Here is a 16,499-nt window from a genome sequence, read left to right as displayed (position 1 = left end):
TGAAAACTCTGCAAGAAAACAAATAGTTATCATTTCTCAATTTTGTTTTGATAATTCCGTTAGTTTTGAAAACATTTTCTTCATAACTAGAGATCCAATAGTAAGATACTCTAATCATAACATTAAGTATGAAGCCGTGACCGAGTGTTATCGTGTTTTGAAATTAATAAAAATGGAAACGTTATTTTGATTAGTGCATATTTTCAGTTTTCTGAGAGACGTTTAAATCGGTTTTGAAAACTACATAAAGAAATGAAATGAAACTGGAATGAAACACAATTTAAATTAAAAAAAAACTATAACTAAAATATTTTTAAATTAGATACATTAATTGCACAATCAAATATAAATTAACAGTGATTGTGCAATAAAAATAACAAAATGTTACTTAATATAGGAGTCATAAAAATATGTGTGAAAATATTCCAAAGGAAAATTACACATTACGGCTTTGTTATTTATTTAACTACTGTTTTTGTACTGTGTTTGTTTGCATATAATCTCCAAAATAATATTAAATATACATATATTTCTGAAAGTACATCATCGGATACATTACAGTTACAGCCATTAAATTTAAAAGACCATAATTTAACCATAAATCGATATTTTGGATTAAGAAAGGTAAGTTAATGTATATTTATGATGGCCTATTTCATGCATTGGTTGTGTTTTTGCCTCTAAACTACAGGTACTGAGTTCTATTGAATTGAGTTATATTTGTATTGTCATAAATTCATTAATCTTATATTCTCTATTGTTTTAAATGTAGACAATGTGCATTCATCCATGATTTTTAAGAGCTTTTGGTATATTTGTTAATTGAGGTCCGCTGAAAATATTGAAGTGTGTAGTTTGTTCCGCTGCTTCTTCTACACATGCGCTTTGGAAGCGATAGTACTTGTAGACATAAATAGATTTATGTTGACGTCAATTGTTCCCAATCCTACTACTATTATAAAGGCGAAAGTTTGTATGGATGTATGGATGTTTGTTACTCTTTCACGCAAAAACTACTGAACCGATTACCATGAAATTTGGTATGTAGGTAGCTGAAGACCCAGAATAACACATAGGCTACTTTTTATCCCAGAGTTCCCGCGGGATTGATAGGGTTTCCATGCGGACGAAGTCGCGGGCGGCCTCTAGTTTTGAAAATAAATCAATTCTATTCACGGTCAGGTCTCGAACTTACTTTGGCTTGTTCGATCTGCGTGAATTTTCTTGTATTGATATTATTATTTAGATATTATCAATAAATGAGTTTAGAACACCTTTAGCTTGAGTCTACCACTATCGACGAATTAACCCAAATGTTAGCCTTTGGGCATACCGCAAGACAATATTTTGAAAAATAATGACGAGTAGTTAAGTATTCGCTACGTATTCGCGTCATAAATAGTACCAATGATCCAATAGCGGAGATGTGTTGAGAAAGACATAGATGACAAACTTTCAAATCGACAAAGTACCGTTTAGTTTATTTCTTGTTTTTATTTTAGTTTTGGAAGACGTCTAATCTTGGATCGTTACTCTTTAAAAATATAAACTATAATACATTTTCAAAAAAAAATAGGACTTTCGTTATATTAGTGTGGAAATACTGGCCATGGCTCAAAAATCGTCATATTTACAACTTTAATTCAAAACGGTACGTAAATAAAAAAAATATTATTTATTTTTCCAGAAACAAAAAATATACTCTTTATTCGAATGTTATGATATATGTATGTATATAAACCGACGAAACTGAAGAAGGGTAAATGATATACTTAATGAAAATTTAAATTGATAAAGGTAAAGTCAAAATATGTGTGTTCGTATTTTTCAATGAAAAACAGGTATCAATATTGTTTACTTTCATTTCAATACCTAAAGAAATTTACTATATGTTACAATTTCAGACAATGTAAAATTCAAAATAGGAATAAGCCTAATGATTAATTAGTATAATGATGATATTGAAATATAGGTAGTGAGTATAATCAACATTTTATCTTACAGAAGCAGTCAAGAAACACTTTCTAATTGCACTGTCAAAAACTGTATATTTATAGGAGATGATAGTTTAATTAACTCTGTTGATGCTGTTCTCGTTCACATAATGCGTGGTGTAATTCCTAAAGTTCGGCACAGAAACAAAGAACAGATTTGGGTCTTCCTTAATGACGAATCACCCAGAAACATATTTTCTTTGGCCACCAGACCACCAGATTTGAAAACACTGGAGAATGTGTTCAATTGGTCAATGACTTATAGGTAATTATTGTTAGGTTCATAAATCAACGTCCTTGAGGCGATAAGACTTGCCCAGTACTTTAAAAACTAATCTGCTACTTTATTCAGATAACTTTAATTATTTTATTAATCATGTAATTTCTGAAGTCATTGTGATCACACTGATAAATAACTAAATTCATTAACTTTATTTTCAGAAGTGACTCGGATGTTCCAGTTCCATATGGAAGGACTGTACCATTACAACGACCCCTAAACTTCAAAATCACTCACAGAAGTATTGCAGAATCTATACCAAATTTAAGAACTAAACGATCTAATGTTTTAGTAGCTGTGGTTATATCAAACTGCAATGTTCTATTCAGAATGAACTTTTTGAAGGAATTACAAAAACATATCAAAATAGACGTGTACGGAAAGTGTTCAAAAGACAAAAACAATGAGTAAGCTAACTCAGAGTCTCTATTATTTTCTCAAGCAATTCCCTCAATGCTTTGATTGTATCTAGTCCCGATTTGAAACTCTTCCCTGTAGCTGAAATCATAAACATCAATTATAAACCACACGTCATGTAATATCTTTACAAATAAAAAATATTCCAGATACCTAATTTAAATTCTCAAGTACAACATTTATTTCAGGTGTCCTGGCCACTTCAGAGCAGACTGTCATCTGGTGGATCAGTATTACTTCTACTTAGTGATGGAAAATTCAAAGTGCCATCAATATATAACAGAAAAAGTTTTCCACAATGCTTATTCTAAAGGAGCAATTCCAATTTTAGTTGGACCTTCTGTAAACGATTCAAAAATGTTATTGCCACCAAATTCTTACATACACTCTGAAAACTACAATTCACATGAAGAACTAGCGGCGAAAATAATAAGAACATACCAGAACATTAAAGAGTATTTATCATATCATCTATGGAGAAACTATTTTGAAATTTTAAACGAACATGGCTATTTTGGCAGCAAGTCCTACCATCTGTGTAGGCTTTGTGAAGCGTTAAACTACAATAAAATCGAAGAGAAAATATACACTTTAGATGATCTAAGACAGTTTTTAGATCCGAGTTTACTGTGTGATTGAGTTTCTGATACAGATTCTGACTAAAGTACTTTAATATTTTTTTTAATTTTAGTTAAGTGAGCATTACAGAGTTAATTTTCATTTTTGTAATTTACTAAACTTGTAACTTTAAATGTTCACAAATATTAATGTACACAGACGCGTGTGTTTTCTGTTTTCGTTTAAAGAGACAAAGGTACTTTTTAAATAATTTTCTCGCAACTTTATGTGAATTTTACATTTGTATAACGCTTAAAGTCAACAATGGCAGAAGCAAAAAGCGACACCGCTATTGATAAGTGATTACCATGTGGCATTATCCTGACCTGAATCGCAATACTTTCACTATTCAATATTACTTAACACATATATCTAATATGTGTATTACCTAGATAATAACGTTAGTTTTCTTATGTTATGGGAAACTCTTAGTTGGCATAATACTGTCTGTTTTGAAAACATTTCGTCTCACAGTAGACACTATGAGTTGTCACAACATACCGTGTGATCCGAAATGACTAACGTGTGTGACCAAATTAATACTATTGAACCCAAATATTATTTTTACCTATTACCATAGAGATGTACAGTGAAATATAATTAAAGTATCTGACGTAATAAACTCATAAATAAATTGTGCAGAAGTTATGGACTATTTGGCACTATTCTTTATTTTAAATATTAAATGTTCACACAGCAACATAATAAACATTACTAGTATTCTCAATAACAAATCGGAAATTTTACCACCGACGAATTTAAAACAACATTTTTTAAATGTAGCAAATTATTTTTATTTTAGAAAGGTAAGTAAAGTTTCGTTTTGTACGTTGCAGTTTGATGCTTGTTTAGATAGAATAAATTGATTATGCATATTTCAGCCAAACAATGAGAATGATAATTTTAATTATCATTCTCATGGTTTCCTGTAATATTGTAGTTCCTGTTTTAAATACGTTTTAATCAGAGTGGACGAAAAACTAAGGAAACAATACTTGAGCCATCGCAGTTTTATACCATTTCTTTTTAATTTTGTTTTTTTTTTTTTGTATTTTACTAATTATATTATTTAAAATATCAATCATTTTTAATACGTGTTTTTTTTTATTAAAGGTTTAGTTTCGATTTTTCTTTTAATTTTTCATGATTTTCCAGAACTGGAAAACTTCCAATCTTGGATCTATAATGTTTAAGAATGAGAATTATGATTCATTTGCAATTCAGAATAGAACATTCGAGGTATTAGTATGGAAGCACTGGGAATGGCTTAAAAACAGACATGTGTATAATTTCGGTCCCAAAAAGTAAGTGAACTATGTATATAGTTCTTAATTTTCAAATACATAGATTATGATAATTTTCAGATGCATCCCTCTCTACATTAACATCCCCTAACAAAAAACCACATTCTAACTGTGATACATTACTTAAGTATCGAAAGATTTGTAGCAAAACCTCAAATATTGTCATAAGTTTATCGGAGATTCAATTTAAGAATCTAAAACCTCGTACAGATACGCGAGCACATTTTCTTGGTGCTTGGTTCCCGGAACCAATAAAAAAAGAATAGGACCACTCCATCTCGTTCATATGGATGTCGTAAAAAACCGCTTAAGGGATAGGTTTATAAACTTGGGATTCTTCTTTTAGGCGATGCGCTAGCGACCTGTCACTATTTGAATCTCAATTCTATAATTAAGCCAAACCGCTGAACGTGGCCTATCATCAGTCTTTTCAAGACTGTTGGGTATGTCTTCGCAAGAGATATAGCCGTCATTATATGTATGATTATATATAAATTTATCAATTCTAAGTATGAAGACTTAATAGAAATCTGAAACTTACAATAATAATATATTCTATAATTAAAGTCAATTTTTTTTTTACAGTGATGATCAAGATATACTGGATGGTTGTAGTGTTAACAACTGCATATTTACAGGAAATGATAGTACTATACATAGAGCTGATGCTGTTTTAATACATATCATGAAAGGGTTAATCCCTACTGTCAAAAAAAGGAACCAAGAACAGATCTGGGTTTATCTTAATGACGAATCACCCATGAACGTTTTCCACTCGGCCAAAAAACGACCTAAGTTGAAGTTGTGGAATAATATTTTCAATTGGTCTATGACATACAGGTACATCTATAGACACCTTTATAGTTATAACTAAGTATAACGGGATAGGAAGAAAATTATCACAAAACTAGAAGGCCATGAATTACATGTTACATTATGTAATGATGAAATTGAGTTGATAGCTAAATAATTCAAATACAACAATTTTTCGAAATTTGGGCATCATCATCATCTATCATTTGAATATCACTTAATAGTTGTTATATCTTTTGGTTTAACATAATTATTTCGCATCAAAAAAATTACTTAAAACTAAGTTTACTGCCGCTTCCAAAGTGTCAGTGCAAAAGAAGCGGTAACAAACTGCACTGCAGCATTTTCTTCATTAACTTCAACTTCACAATTATCCAAACTTAGAAAAGAAATGTGGAAACTATACAATGTGTCTAGTTAATCGCATTACATAATGAAAGGAGGCGCTCAGTATCTGAGCCTCGTTAAAAATATAAAAAAAAATCAGGGGATTAAAATTTTATCTATTTATCCAACAAAAACAAGAAGTGTGGTAATGCATGCGGGCGGTGCGAATTCAAACGACGAAAGACAGCACGGCCGAGCCGGCGTCGGATGCCGGAGCCGTCGGATACGAGCGTACGGTGTCCAAACATTCGGAGACTTTGTGCACTATTTGAATTATTTTGATATTTTAATCTAGTAAATTTAGTTGATTTTAAATGTTTATAAAGTTAAACGTGGTCATGATTTATTATGCCCTTAAATATGTAACACGATTTATCAATCACACTTTTTTTTAATTTATATTTGCAGAAGTGATGCCGATGTTCCAGTACCCTACGGCCGTACTGTACCGTTACATAGGCCTGTGACCTATAACATCACTTATCAGTCTATAGCTAAACTGGTCCCAAACCTACAGTATAAACGATCGGATGTTCTCGTAGCCATATTAATATCACACTGCACTGTTGAATTTAGAAAAAAGATTTTGAATGAATTAGAAAAATACTTAAAAATAGACGTGTACGGAAAATGCTCAAAAGACCTCAAGAAACGGTTAGTAGTTTTATTTAATACACTTTAGTTACCTAGTAAGTAATATCCCCATCCGTGTGCCGTGTGGTTCCCGGCAACAATGGGAAAAAGAATAGGACCACTCCATCTCTTTCCGATGGATGTCGTAAAAGGCCACTAAAGCCTATCCCTTAGTGGCCTTTTACGACATCCATATTAACCTTATAAACTTGGGATTCTCTTTTAGGCGACAAGTTAGCAACCTGTCCTATTTGAATCTCAATTCTTAAGTCATATCAAGTCAAATTCTATCAGTCTTTGCAATAACGTTAGCTCTGTCTACCCCGCAATAGACGTGATTATATGTATATATTTTTGTATAGTCCACTTATTCATGACAATTGACGAAGCAAATGTTTTATGTCTCTCTTTCTGCCATTTCGAATAACGAAAGCGATAAAAAGAGAAGGTAAATAAAAAGTATTTCTTGTCAAGTATCGTGTATGAACTGCTTGGTATTTTGTTACCCTGACGATATTTTTCTATAATTTGGCTTTATCCCTAAATATATATTCTTGGTATAAGTGTGTCTGTACGAGGCTTAGCTCAGATAACCTAGGCACTAAAATATTGTAGATAAACATCTCTTACTTCAATGATACTTGAATTATTTCATTATTATTTTAGCCTCTCATGCCCAGGGCACTTCAGGGCAGATTGCCAAATGATGAGTCAATATTATTTCTACTTAGTAATGGAAAACTCTATATGCCGGCAATATATATCAGAAAAAGTGTTCCATCATGCATATGCCAAAGGAGCGATTCCTATAATAGTTGGACCTTCTTCACACGACTCTAAAATGCTGTTACCTCCAAATTCTTACATACATTATCAAGATTACGTATCACCTAAAGAACTTGCTGCCAAGATAAATAGAATATCTCACAACCTGACAGAATATTTGTCCTATCATCTATGGAGAAACAATTTTGAAGTATTAAACGAACATGGTTATTTCAGAAGCAAGTCATACCATCTTTGTAGATTATGCGAAGCGTTAAATTACAATTTAGATGAAGAAAATATCTACACTTTTGACGATCTGCGGCTATTTTTAGATCCAAAGATACTTTGTAGTGATAAGTTGTATGTGGATCGTAAAATTATGGGTTAAGTCACAAAGTGTAGTTAAACCCATTTATTGTTAAATATTTTAGCGTGTTATAATATGGAGTCTATAAGAAATTCCTATGTTGCATCATGTAAAGTGTAGTTTAGTGACTATTTATATTGTCTGGATATTGTTAAATAGGTTTTATAGATTTTAATCTTAAAAATTTTATTTTATTACCTGACTTGACTGAAAATTTACCCTTACAGGCGACTCTTAACGTGCCCCTTACCACTGCTTGTAACAAATTTAATTAACTTTCTTATGAATTATTCCGTCACATTGTGGAGTTCCATAATCCTCAGTTTTAATTATATAAAAGTTGCCAAAACAGATTTTACTGAACTAGAGCTATTAGGATTTGAATAAATTACCAAATAAATTAATAAAAATTTGATTTTGTTACTTAGTAATTATCCTTATATTTGTCTCTTGGAATTCTTCTTTTTAGGCTATGGGCTACAAACCTGTTACCCTGAATCTCAATTCTATCACTAAGCTATCGAGTTGATGGTAGCCATTGAGTCTTTGGCTATATCTATCCCAATTAAAACGTGATTTTTGAATTTAAAAATACAGTATATGTAATACTATGCATTTTTTGTCTTAGGTCTTGAAAGTTTCTATGTGATTTTTTCTTTTATATGTTAGACTGAGCCAAACTTAGAGCGTCGATAAGGTACCTGCTTAAAAAGCGTAATGCGCAGAAAGGCACAGGTTCGAATCCCACCACGGCCATGTACCAATAATTATTGTGCAAACTTATGTACATTAGTTTGAAAACATACCGTTGCTCTTACGATGAGGGAAAACATCGTGAGAAAACCTGCACATTCAGGAAACTGGATGTGTAACCATGATCGATCCAATACGGGTAAGGTTTACTTGCAAAGTTGGCAAAAGCCAGTAGGAAGAGTAAGACTGAGCCAATAGTCACATAACTCGCAAGGTCACACTGAGTGCATAATTTATTGAGATTCAGAAAAAGTGCCTTATTATATAAGTAAGTATATCTACCTAAGTACTTAACATATAAAAACGAAGTCGCTTCACGCTGTTTGTTCCTACGTATGCTTAAATCTTCAAAACTTACCATCGTTTTTTGTTGCGGGTTATTTTAATAGATAGAGTTATTCGAGAAGATGATAAAAAGATTTGATAAATGGCTTATATTTAAAAAAAAGATTTACAAAGCTGGTATGTACTGTGACCATTAGCAATGCAGATTGCAGCACGAGAGCAACGCTATCTCACACGCCCACTTTACACGGCGCAGGATTTAGAATGAAGATTATGTCTCAAATTAGCATGATGCCTAGACAAGCGGGGTTAATTCTACATTTCTAGTGCAAGCACTTTGTAACCACGTTAAAATACTGTCAGATTTAGTTGAATAGGTTAATTTTGTAAAGGTTTTGTTTAAAATCGTTTAAAAATGCTACCACACACCGTCACTTACACGAATTAGAATAAAGATTATGTCTCAAATTAGCATGATGCCTAGACAAGCATTAACTCAACGTTTGTAGTGCTACAGAACCACAATCAGAAATTTATTTCAGTTCTTAATTTTCCCCAAAAAAAACGCATCTCGTACACCTTAGCTAAATTACATTATCACGATCAAGAACACATAATTTAGTAGATAAAACAAAACCACTGGGGTAAAACCAACACCTCGGCACTCTCACCTCTTGCCGCTAAGCAGATTATTTACTTTGGACAAGCTTGTTTTGCCTTTGTCTGGGACCTTTCTCTTTCTTGAGTTTAAAACATCTGGGCCTAGTAACTGCGCACGTAATCTACTTAAAGAAAAGCTCCTTTAATTTTGTATGAAGCAACTTTGATGGAATTGGACCCGTCGCAAATATTAATTTTCTTGTTTTCAGCGTTCTGTAACATAAAAAATTACAACCCATCTTCATTATTTTGTTATTGTACTTCGCTCGCTTTTTTTCTTTTGCAATTTTAAGTAGTTTTTAAGGGAATATTTTGTGCGTCGATCGGTCAAATTAAATTATGAAAAAGGCTCAAATAACTTTATCGTTAACCATCATAATTCTGAAGCACTCGTAAAACAAAAAACACGAATCCTTTCAAAACAAATCTATTACAATCCAGGGGAATAAAAAATGCGTTCTGATCGCCCCACACGTTACATTTCTGAGATCGTTACAAGAATTTATCGTGACGTCGTAGGAAAATGAAATTCATTGTATTCAAAAATCGTTTCCCGTGCGTCCCGTAAATCACGGGATTAAAAAGCGGGAATCGGGACGGGATCGGGTCAGCTATATATTATCACGGCGAAGGTTGATCGCCGGAGAGCTTGGAAAATTGTCTTGTGGCGCCATCTGCCGTTGTGACCCTAATTTATAAAGCGATAGCAATTTGCCATCAGATCGAGAAAGTGTATTTTAGATAAAGCTGATACCTGCAATGGCTAAGACATGTTAAGCAAATATTGATCATTCAAAAGAAAGGTGAGAAAATTTTGTTAGTGTTGTCCTCCACAAAATCAAAAAAAATCAAAACACACTGCTCCAACCAGTTCCTTGCACTGTTGTATCACTATAGGTATATTAATTTTTAATGTTAAAATAAATTTGTATTTACTAAGTATTTAAAACGATTCACATATTATCTGTAGTTTTTAATCTAAATCCATAAAACTAAAGAAATACAGTTATAACAAAGGATCATTACTTACAACAGCTTTTGTTCCCAAGGCAATAAGTATCTTACTACCGCTTTTATTGCGGGCATTTAAACATCTTCCTTGCTAATTAAGAAACCTCACAATATGTACCTACCTAAATAAGAATAAAATAAAAGTATTGCGCCAGGGAGATTGTATTTAGTTAATTTGATGTTTAAACATTTATAATCTTCCTCCTAGCGTAATCACGGTCCTGAATTGGGTAAGTCGGGTTTTTTACACTAAGCGACACCGTCTGACCTCCGTAACCTTTGCAGAGGAAACTAGCTGGTTTTTTAAAACATCCGTAGAAAAGAAATGGAGTAAATGGGATAAGGGCTGGGAACTACACGGCACACGGTACGGTTTAAACATCTATAAGTAATGTTGCTGGTAAAAGCCACTTTTTATCTATTTCTGAAAATCAACCAGAGGAATTAAATAATAACAATAATTAACATCAGCTAGAACGTTCGTCCTTGTTAGCTTGTTGCTAGAAGGAAATGGTAAAATCAATTTGAAAATTGCTTATTCTCCTTATTATTTTTACCTAGAAACTAGTAGACGTTAAGGATTGAGAAATACAAATTTCTTTTTCATTACAAGTGGAGTTGGGTACCTCAGAACTTGAAAGTTCAGTGTAAGAGCAATTTTGCAAATCGCTCGAATGAATACGCACGCCTCCAAACTTGGAAAGTTTACCGATGGTGTTTTAATGCCTATTTAGTGGGAATTTGATTTCAAATGCTTGCCTTACTGTTCTCGGTTTACTTTATACTTATGTAAGTAAATCATGTGTTTGAATGTCTTAAGTAATTCTTTATGTTATAGGTAAATGCGACAGTTTGTGATTTTGCTTGTTACTCTTTCACAGAAAAACTATTGTTTAGATAGGTTCAGATGAAACTTTGCAGAAATATAGGATAACACGAGATCAGAATCGAAAGAATCAACAGAAAGGTACAGGTTCGTCTTGCGTAGTACCTAGTAAGTACCTACGTCGACGCGGTGTCGATGTAACGTAGGCGCTAGCAAAACAAAACGCCTAGTGGCAGGGCTACCCTTACGTACCATTAGTTTGAGTGTTAATCGATACGTTTCTGAAAGGTCACAGGACTTAAAGGTGTGTTTAGCTACATCCTTCTAATGAAATTGAGATTCAGAAATAGTGACAGATGTTAAAGGAGTATTTTATTCAGAACCTTGCTTGAGGTACGGATCACGATTGATGTAAAATGAAGCTTAATATTCAGAATGGCTGTTGCAACTTCAATATCTGCCAAAACTTTTCCTCACGTACTAAATAAATGAACAAGTAGCAGAGACGGAGTTTGTCAAATGAGTTAAACAAACTTAGGTACTTTGCTGTGGAAGCGAATAAAGACGAATACCTACATCAAATGTCATAATTATGTATATTTTTATTCATATAGGTTTAAATACTAATATAGATTCGCTACTTAGCTAAAGGTGATATTAGTACAATATGTCCCGATTGATAGTATCCAAACAAATGTCGGGCTCTGCCTTGGCACACCACCTACGTAAAGATGTTCAAATTACTTAGTATTATTTTAAAGATCAATTGTCTTTCGCATAATAGTATATTCCTAGTTTCATACTTAGCACAGCTGTTGACTTTAAAGTTCGGGGTCTTCTGAAGATCGAATTTTTTACGGTCTGCCTGTTTGACATGAATCCGCTTTGGCGATTTTTTATATAATTTTTGTTAATAGAAAATTAATAGGTAATTAACAGATTCGTCAAGAAAATGAAAAGAAAATGGATTTAGCTGACAGCTGCTTCCCGCGCAGTTTCTTCTACTTATGTAGATGGGCCTAATATTCTAATAATATATGTTTCTGAAAAAAGACTCAAGAAGATGGGGAACATATGTGAAAGTTGACTGATAGAGAATGCTTTTAGAGTTAAATGTTCTCCTATCTTAACTTTAAGGCTCAATAGTTTTTAAATAAATACAAACATAACATGCTTGACGAAAAATTTAATATTCCTTTGTATTGCGGCTTAAAATAGCAGTTTACATGGCACGTGTCGCCCGTCGTTAAACGTTATTACTGCAATTTACATTCGAAATTAATTTCTATGAAGTGCATCTGCCAATATCAGTGGCCGCGTTGGAATATCAAATTAAGCAAAAATTTTGAAATTCCTACAGAATTGAAAACAGAGTACAAAAACAAAATAATCTTCATGGTTTTTCTTATTGCGAACGCAGGTATATGTTAATCATGTCACTTTCTGGGAGGGTAGGCAAAGACTGAATAGATTCCTTCTATTTATAGACTTCGCTTTATCCACATCTTCGTTCAAACTCGGAACCATTGAAACACTTTTTTAAAGAATACCTTTATCATTCGACCAGCAATGCTGTACTGTTTAAGTCTTATAACAAAACTAGCTTTCCGCCCGCGGCTTCGCCCACGTGTAATTCGGTTATATAAACAGGCTCCATCTTTTTCTATATCTACCACAGCATGAGGAATATAATTCCCATTAACAAACAAAATTTCTTGAACCATTTTAATTAGAAATTTTTTAACTAAAACTATATCTATGGAAAGTAACTAAGACTAATAAAGTAACAAAGAAATGAATAAAAAATGAAGAATATATTAAAAAATCAACTCACACTATAAAACTTATCCAACACTAACTAAATATACTATCAAAAATATCAAATCTAATCAACAAATCAAAAATTAACTGAAATAGAGAGTAAAATAAGTTAAATAAGTCAAGTTAAAAGTTAATAATCAAACGAATAATAATTTCAAATCAAAATATTTGTAGTGTGTAATATGTAGTTTCGCGTATGTCCGCTAGGGGCGCTGCTAAAATTACACGATAAATTAAAATATTTTACGCTACCTAGCTAAATGACGGTAACGAAACCATAGCGCGATCTATCTCGATGCCAACGCCATCTATCGAGCATCGAGACAACTCGTGATAGTTAATCCTACTACTATTATAAAGGTGAAAGTTTGTATGGATGTATGGATGTTTGTTACTCTTTCACGCAAAAACTACTGAACCGATTACCATGAAATTTGGTATGTAGGTAGCTGACGACCCAGAATAACACATAGGCTACTTTTTATCCCAGAGTTCCCGCCGGATTGATAGGGTTTCCATGCGGACGAAGTCGCGGGCGGCCTCTAGTAGAAAATAAAATTCGGGTGTTTTATTTATGCATACCGATTACGCCGAGATTTATGGACCGATTTACGTGATTCTTTTTTTGTTCGGTAGAGTATACTTTCAAGTTGGTCCCGTTGTTACCTAGTCAGGATCTGATGATGGTATTCCAGGGAAATCAAGGGCAAACCTCAAATTTACAGGCAATTACGTTTTTGACAATTTCATAGATCTGTTTAAGTATTTGCGTCTGATAGTCATCATCCCATGTGAATGAGCTGATGATGGAAGGTACAACTCCTCAACGGTTAGGAGTTGAAAGAAAATTCTTACGAAGTTATGCGTACATGTGAGGCTATTAGGTTGACCTGATAATAAAAAGTAAATCTCATTAACGTTAAGAATTTAGGTGAAAATGGATGCGGACAAATTTCGTAGCTATTTGTATGGGTAGTGTTAACACAAAATAGGGATTAAAAGGCGTGATGTTATTAATGTTATGCATGTATGTACATAATTATGTATGTTATTATGTATGTTAAAGAGACGACTGAAAGTTGTCATACAAAGTCTTTTTTTTTAAGGATGGGAAATCATCAAATGACCTCTCCCGCTCTGGGTGGAACGGATGGGAGTGTCAGACTTTTACTGACTAAAACCCACCTCGTTCCTTCAGTTGCCCTTTGCGTTCCGGGGCCACGGTATCTCGTTAGAACTTTCCCGCAGCCCCGGCTCAGTTTATCCCGTTTCCCCCCCTTGGGGGTTGACATTTCAAAAATCCCTTCTTAGTGCTCACTTATGTTACTAAAGGAACCTCTGTTCAAAATCTCAGACTCCTATACCGAGCGGTTTCGGCTGTGCGTTAATAAATCAGTCACCCAATCGCACCCCCTAAATCACGATTGGAGGTTAGTTTGAAAAAACTTATAATGTCAAACATATTTACTTGCCTATGTACGTGTTCATGCCAAGTTTCAAGTTTATAAACCCAAGGAATAAGATTTTTCATAGAAACGTTTTTACCCCTTTTCCCCCCCTTGGGGGTTGAATTTCCAAAAATCCTTTCTTAGTGCTCCCCTACATATCCCAAGGAACCTACATTCCAAATTTCAGCTGTCTACGACCAGTAGTTTCGACTGTGCGTTGTCTGTCAGTCAGTCACTCAGTAACGGAAGAGTTTTATATATATAGATATTATAAAAATAAAGTTGTCCATAACTCAAATGAGCGATCCAAGAGTCTGTTCAGAATAACAATGAATTAAATTTATTTCTCGATGAGTTACGGATTTGTTTCGGAAAGAACCTCAGGAGAACTTTCAAAACTCCCTGAAATAATTTGCGGACTCAGTTTATTGTTCAGGCTGAAGGAAATTGCTCTTCCGCATTAAGGGAATCAGTGTTGTTTTAATTAGTCGTTTCTTAACTCGATATACATAGAGACATAAGAATAATTAGTGAAACTAAAAAAAAATTCACCAAGGTTTATTCTTTATTTTCTCGCGGCATTATTTTAAAAGTTTTAAAAACTATAAAAAATAACACATTTACATAATAATAAAATCATTATGTACAACCATGGAAATGCCCACGCGCAGCTCAGCCATGAACGTTTCCGTTTTTATATAATGAGTACACTACGCAAAGCATAATTATGTACTCGTATTTATACGCATCTATTTTGGGCGTTTTAAATTACCATAATCATTTTTTGCACAATTCTTATTTACTTACCTGTTGACTATATCAAGTTAGTTAGAATTATTTTCCAAAACTTATCTTTGATGATGTACATTATGTTTTTTTTATTTTTTGCATCACAAAATTATCACTAACTAGCGCCCCCGCTCTGACTTCGTACGGGTAGCAATAATACATTATAAACCTTCCACTTGAATCACTCTATCTATTAAATACCGCATCAAAATCAGTTGTGTAATTCTAAAAATATTAGCATACATAGGTAGAGATAGGGACAAACGCGGGAAGCGATTTCGCTTTATACTATGTAATGTGTATAAGCGTACAAACTTAATATAATTCATATTACACATTCATTACTATCCCAGTATTTATTAATACTAATAACAACGCCGTGTGGTTCCCGGCACCAATACAAAAAAGAAAAGGACCACTCCATCTCTTTCCCATGGATGTTGTAAAAGGCAACTTAGGGATAGGCTTAAAAACTTGGGTTTCTTCTTTTAGGCGATGGGCTAGCAACCTGTCACTATTTGAATCTCAATTCTATCACTAAGCCAAATAGCTGAACGTGGCCATTCAGTCTTTTCAAGACTGCTGGCTAAGACGGTCGTAGGCGACTTCGTTCGCCGTAAAACATAATCTGTGTGACTAATAGGTTCACTGATAATATCAATAGGTAAAAGGTAATACCACCAGTAATAAAAAATTAGAGGAGTGAAAGGGGGAAAATGATACCTATACTAGATACACGTTGCGGTATTCATTTGACAGATAGAAAGGTGGCCAGAAATTTATTCCAAAAACCACATCTTTGGCTTCTTTTGGTCTATAGATCACCCCGTATTGATTTTACAGTAAAAACAATTCAAGTACTGTCATCGGTCAGGTATAATTTTATTCCTTATGTTTCTATATGGATGGATGGACATTGATACCAAACCTGAATATATAATATAAAAAAGAATTTATAGGGCTATGTAGTACGCAAATGCTACGAACTTTTATCCTATACCTTATAAGCCGTCAGATGACTCTTTCCCTACGAGTATAATAAAAATAACAAAAAGGATCTCTCTCTCTCTCTCTCTCTCATGCCCTTCCGTGTACACAGTTGCTCCCTCCGCTACTATACTTCGAGCCTAGAGACCGCTTTCCCACTTTTCTCTTTTTATGTTGACCGGTCTACATGGCGTTCAGTTCAGTCCAAGTTAACTGGTACGTATAATAATATCATTTCTTTGCATCGTCAAACCAAGAATTCTGATCGAATTAAGCGCGGTAAATTAACAGTACCTGCGTTTGAATAAAGTATAACACTTATAGGTATATAAAATTTT

This window comes from Amyelois transitella, chromosome 12 (genome assembly GCF_032362555.1).
Source record: "Amyelois transitella isolate CPQ chromosome 12, ilAmyTran1.1, whole genome shotgun sequence".
Classification (NCBI taxonomy): Eukaryota; Metazoa; Arthropoda; class Insecta; order Lepidoptera; family Pyralidae; genus Amyelois; species Amyelois transitella.
Note: the sequence above shows the minus strand (reverse complement) of the source record.